This window comes from Oryx dammah, unplaced genomic scaffold (genome assembly GCF_014754425.2).
Source record: "Oryx dammah isolate SB20612 unplaced genomic scaffold, SCBI_Odam_1.1 HiC_scaffold_5, whole genome shotgun sequence".
Taxonomy (NCBI): domain Eukaryota; kingdom Metazoa; phylum Chordata; class Mammalia; order Artiodactyla; family Bovidae; genus Oryx; species Oryx dammah.
The window spans coordinates 95,651,300-95,657,914 of NW_024070189.1; the positions used below are offsets into that span (position 1 = coordinate 95,651,300).

The following is a 6,615-nucleotide window of genomic DNA, read 5'->3' on the forward strand; positions in this document are numbered from 1 at the left end:
CAAGATCCCAATGCAGCCACAAATCAATAAATCTTACAGGAAAAAGCCCCACAGACACAAAATTAAGGAAGTCTCTCTGAAGTTTTGTTTTCTTGTCTCCATCTTTCTATCAGCTCCACTGACAGCATGAAACCTGGAAACCTCTCCAGTACCTCAGAATTCCTCCCTCTGGGACTGTCAGGGGATCCAGAATTGCAGCCCTTCCTTTTCTGCCTGTTCCTGTCCATGTACTTGGTCACTGTGCTGGGTAACCGTCTCATCATCCTGGCCATCACCTCCACACCCCCATGTACTTCTTCCTCTCCAACTTGTCCTTTGTAGACATCTGTTTCACCTCCACAACCATACCTAAGATGCTGGTGAACATCCAGACCCAGAGCAAATCCATCAGTTACACAGTTACAAATCTGCTTTGTCCAGATGTTTGCTGGACTGAAAAATGGAGTGCTGGTGATGATGGCTTATGATCAATTCATGGCCATCTGTCACCCACTGAGGTACAAGACCATCATGAACCCCAAGCTCTGCGGGCTGCTGGCTTTGGTCTCTTTCTCTATTAGTGTTCTCGACACCCTGCTCCACACTCCGATGGCCCTGCGGCTGTCCTTTTGGACAGACCTGAAAATTCCCCACTTTTTCTGTGAACTAGGTCATATGCTCAACATCCTCGTCAATAACATACTTGGGTATTTAGTGGGATCAGCCTGTTGGGTGTTATTCCTCTCTCTGGGATAATTGTCTCTAATTGTCTCTTATACTCGAATTGTCTTTTCTGTCCTGAAAATCCCATCAACTGGTGGAAAATATAAGGCATTTTCTATTACTTGTGAGTCACAATTAATAGTTGTTTCCTTGTTTTACGAGACAGGCTTTGGGGTGCACCTTAGTTCTGTAGCTACTCATTCCTCCAGAAAGAGTGCGATAGTATCTGTGGTTACACTATGGTCACTCCTATGATGAACCCCTTTCTCTGTAGCCTGAGGAATAAGGACATGATGGGGGCTTTGAAGAAATTCATCTCTAGAATATCATCGTTCCATTGATGTTCAGTTGCTTTGTACTTCTATTCCTAGAATATAGCACTTCCCTGGTGGCTTAGATGGTACAGAATCTGCCTGCAGTGAAGGAGATCCAGGTTCAATCCCTGGGTCAGGAAGATTCCCTGGAGAAGAAAATGGCAACCCACTTCAGTATTCTTGCCTGGAGAATCCCATGGACAGAGGAGCCAGGTGGACTACAATCCATGGGGCTGTAAAGAGTTCCAGGGGTGCAAAGAGTTGGACACAACTGACTGACTTTCACTTCCTAGAATATAAAAGGGAGAGAGAAATAATAAATCCAGAAAGTCTGACCAACTTCTTGAATACTTAATACCAGAGAGATCAAATGGTTAAGGATGAGAATTTTTTTTTAATTAAAAAACTAGGGTTTCTCTTTTTTTAATTTCATTTTACTTTATTTTAAAATATTTATTTATTTGGCCGCTCCGGGTCTTAGTTGCAGCGTGTGGGATCTAGTTCCTTGACCAGGGATAAAACCCAGGTCCCCTGCATTGGGAGTGCAGAGTCTTAGCCATTGGACCAGGAAAGTTCTCATTTTTATATTTTTGGGGGGTAAGAATTTTGGAATCAGACCACCTTAACTTGAATCCTACTTCTACTAAATAGCTCTGTGACTTTTGACAGTCTACTTGAACTTTCTAAGCTCAGCTTCCTCATCTACAAAATTGGCACAATGATATTATCATATTTACTTTTGGAAGATTTTAATTACTTCAACTCTGTCAGTGAGAATGCTGGCCTTCATCAATAACAAGGTAAAAGTCTTGACTCCAACAGGGTCAAATGAAAAAAACAATTATCATCTTTTCTAACAGTGACTTCAAAGGTCTGGTAGGTCTAGGCACAAAAGCACAGGACTCCATTTCATTCTTCTTGCCTTCCTCTTAAGGCTGGTCCCCTGATGGTCACCAATGGCGTTTGTCATGATGTACTTTGCATATAAGTTAAATAAGTGGTGTGACAATACAGTCTTGACACACTCCTTACCTGATTTGGAACCAGTCTACTGTTCCATGTCCAGTTCTAACTGTTGCTTCTTGGCCTGCATAGCTGGGCAAAGACATCTCAGACACAACGTGTGTCTGCTCAGTTGCTTGATCGTGTCCATCTTTGTGACCCTGTGGACTGTAGCCCACCAGGCTCTTCTGTGCACGGGATTTCCCAGGGAAGAATACTGGAGTGGGTTGTCATTCCCGTCTCCAGGGGATCTTCCTGACCCAGGGATCAAACCCACATCTCCTGCATCCATTGCATCTCCTACATTGCAGGCAGATTCTTTACTGCTGAGCCACCAGGGAAGCACTTTCAGATACAGTCAGTTCAATTCAGTTCAGTTGCTCAGTCGTGTCCAACTCTTTGCAACACCATGGACTGCAACACTCCAGGCCCCCCTGTCCATTACCAACTCCTGGAGTTTACTCAAACTCATGTCCATTGAGTCAGTGATGCCATCCAACCATCTCTTGCTCTGTTGTCCCCTTCTCCTCCCACTTTCAATCTTTCCCAGTATCAGGGTCTTTTCAAATGAGTTGGCTCTTCACATCAGGTAGCCAAAGTACTGGTTTCAGCTTCAACATCAGTTCTTCCATTGAATATTCAGGAATGATTTCCTTTAGGATGGACTGGTTGGATCTCCTTGCTGTCCAAGGCACTCTCAAGTCTTCTCCAACACCACAGTTCAAAAGCATCAATTCTTCGACGCTCAGCTTTCTTTATAGTCCAACTCACATCTGTATATGACTACTGGAAAAAACATAGCTTTGACTAGACAGACCTTTATTGACAAAGTAATGGTTCTGCTTTTTTAATAAGCTGTCTAGGTTGGTCATAACTTTTCTTCCAAGGAGCAAGTGTCTTTTAATTTCATAGCTGCAGTCACCATCTGCAGTGATTTTGGACCCCCCCAAAATTAAATCTGTCACTGTTTTGACTGTTTCCCCATCTATTTGCCATGAAGTGATGGGGCCAGATGCCATGATCTTAGTTTTCTGAATATTGAGTTTTAAGCCTACTTTTTCACCTTCCTTTTTCACTTTCATCAAGAGGGTCTTCAGTTCTTCTTTGCTTTCTCCCATAAGGGTGGTGTCATCTGCATATCTGAGGTTATTGATATTTTTCCTGGCAATCTTGATTCTAGCTTGTGCTTCCTCCTGCCCAGTGTTTGTCATGATGTACTTTGCATATAAGTTAAATAAGCGGAGTGACAATACAGTCTTGACACACTCCTTACCTGATTTGGAAGCAGTCTACTGTTCCATGTCCAGTTCTAACTGTTGCTTCTTGGCCTGCATACAGATTTAATATTTTCAGACACAGTAACTAGAAATAAAACTCTCTCCCTCTCCTTTGGTCTTTTTGCAGTGCAAAAAGAATCTTGCCCAGGAGATGCCCCAAAGACATTGTTTTTATTATCAGCCTGAATTGGGACATGTTCTGCGTCAGTTTCCTATTGTCACTGTAATGGACTTCCCTGGTGGCTTAGTTGATAAAGAATCTGCCTACAATGCAGAAGATCTGGGTTCAGTCCCTGGGTTGGGAAGATCCCCTCGAGAAGGAAATGGCAACCCACTCCAGGATTCTTGCCTGAAGAATTCTGTGGACAGAGGAGCCTGATGGGCTCCAGTCCATGAGGTCACAGAGTCAGACATAACTGAGCAACTTTCACTTACTCACTGTCATTGTAACACATATCACAAGTTTAGTATCTTAAAACAACACAAATGTTTTCTTTTGCAGTCTTGGAAGTCAAAAGCCTGAAATCAGCTACGCTGGGCAAAAGTCAAAGTGTTGGGCTCCTTCTGAAAGTTCTGAGAAAAGAATGAAATGCAGAATTTGCAGGGGTTTTTTGTTGTTTTTGTTTTTTGCCATTTGTCACGGCTTGCAGGATTGAACCCTGGTTACAGCAGTGAGAATGCCAGGAATTCCCTAATCCCTGGAATGCCAGGGAATTTCTCAGTTATTATTTAATACATAAAGAATTTCTGTTCAGGGTAATGAAAATGATCAGGAAATGGATAATATTAGTGGTCACACAACATTGTGGATGTTCTTAATGCCATGGAATTGTACATTTTAAATGGCTGAAATAATATTTTTTTCTTTTTTAAAAGGAGAACCATTTTATTTTGAGTAGTAAACAAAATTCCATTTATAACATAATAAACAAATATTCCATCAGTTTCTTCACAGTTAGTCCAAAGAACAAAGCCCCCGACTTAATTGGAATTTACATTTAATTTTAAATATTTTAAAATCCATCCAGGTCAACTTTGGAATTTTAATCTTGCCTGATATATGAAATAGGGCAAAACTTGATTGATGGTCAAATTTCTACTTTTTTTCCATTAGCGACTTTTGAAATGATAAATTTTATATCTATTCAAAGTGATTAAAATTTTGGAAGATAACATGCAAAGATATTTTTATGACCTTAGAGAAGTTAAGTATTTGAAAGAATAGCACAATCCAAAAGGGAAAGACTGAGAAATTCAAGCACTTTAAAAATAAGCTACTAAAACAAGTGATTCAAAAAGTGAAAATTTATAATTGTTCTTTCAGTATAGTGAAGAAAAACGCAGGGCAAGTAAACTTCCAGTGAAATATCTCCACATGTGACATTGCTCACCGCACAAATATCAATGTGCTTTTATTACTCAGTACAGAAATAAACAACTTTTAATATAGTCCAGCTCTCTTAAAAACCAATCCTTATCCTCTGCAACCACCATTCTACTCTCTGTCTTTACGAAGTTGCTTATTCTAGATACCTCACAACTTAAATCATATAATATTTGTCCTTTTTGGCTTGGTTTATTTCACATAGCATAAGGCTTTTAAGATTGTAATGCGTAATGCTGTAATGTGTCAGAATTTCATTCCTTCTTATATGGTTGGAATGAATGAATGCATGAGTTTCACATCTACAATGATAAACCATAACCAATTATAACTGATAGTATTGATTACATGGATATGTCATTGGTTGTATCTAAAAAAAGAAAACTGTTGTCCAATTAGAGAAGAATGGTATGTCCATATTTGCACTGGATATAAAATACATATGAACAGAAAAAGGTAGAACAGTGACTGGTGAATACCTGGCCTCATAACATCAGGGACTCCACCACCCTAAATTCTTCCATCATATCTTCTTGGTCTTTAAGGATTTGCACTGGCCTGGCATCAGCATGATGATAAAATTGTTTGACTAATGAGGAGCTTTGGGTATTGGTCCTCCAAAGGTACAGAGACTAAAAATTGTCGGTGACAGCCTCACTCAACAGCACTTTCTCAATAATATCAGCACACATGTGCCTCCTCCTGGAAATGATACTCCTCCCCGCCCTGCTCAGGGGCCTAGTGCTTCACTCAGTCCATCTCCTCTTTTTAAAACTTCAGCTTCCATTACTCAACATCTAGGAGACGTATCATTGCATCTCGACAAGAGTCCATCATTACCTAGTAAAGTCATTCAGGTAAATCTTCATTCCTGCTTGGCAATCAAGAGAGGTGTTTTACCACAAGTTTAACCGGGGGAAATTGTGAGAAGAGGACATACATAAAATTATAGAACCAAGGCATCCATTTGCCTCTTGCCTGTCTTCTATTTTCTCGACATGTTCCTTGTATCTTTCCTGTAATCTTCAAACAGCTCTTATTCTGTCAGTCTCCTAGTGGCTCTCCATTCTCAAAGACTGTTTGCCTTGTCAGCAGGAATGTGCTTATTTACAAACATGGTGATTGTTCTCCATGTTTTCCACATTGCTGCCGTTTAACTTCCTTTCTGTAGCGATTCAGGGAGGAGGCTTGGGCAGTTTGACCATATCTTGTACTCGTGGATTTTTGACACAGCTTTGTATTATCTCTGTTGCCAGGCTGTGAGGTCTCTGGGGAAGGAGGTGATGATTCAGATAGACTCATTAGCCCTAATAAAGTTACCAAATGTTATTATAAAAATAATCAGAACAACATAGTGTAATTTTATCTTTTAAGATAATTTATACTTTATTTATTTTTGGCTGTGCTGAGTCTTCACTGCTGAGAGGGCTTTTCTCTAGTTGCTGAGGACAGGGGCTCTTCTCTAGTTGCAGTGTGCAGACTTCTCATTGCAGTGACTTCTCTTGTTGCAGAGCACAGGCGCTAGAGCACGTGGGCTTCAGCAGTTGTTGTGCATGAGCTCAGCCGTCGCAGCTCCCAAGGTCTAGAGCACAAGCTCAGTAGTTGTAGTGCATGGGCTTAGTTGCCTTGGGGTATGTGGGATCTTCCTGGATCAGGGATTGAACCATGTCTCTTAAATTGGCAAATGGATTCTTGACCACTGAGTCACCAGGGAAGCCTGATGGTGTAATTTTAAAAACGGCTATTCCTCAACTCTTTCCATAATTAACAAATGTTGACACACTGCTTTTAGTAATTTCAGGACTTTATTCAAAGTAACGAAATAATGTGTGTCCCTCTATTCCATTACTTCCTTTCTCAAATTGGTGTTTGCCTCTGGTGATACACCTGCAGCTGGGCTAGGGGTCACATCTTTCCCATCAGATTTATCGACAAT

At 40.7% G+C, this 6,615-nt stretch overlaps 1 pseudogene; it reads left to right on the forward strand.

Annotated features, from left to right (window-relative positions):
- Positions 1–126: 126 nt before the first annotated feature.
- On the forward strand, positions 127–1,043 carry LOC120864009 (annotated as a pseudogene).
- Positions 1,044–6,615: the final 5,572 nt, after the last annotated feature.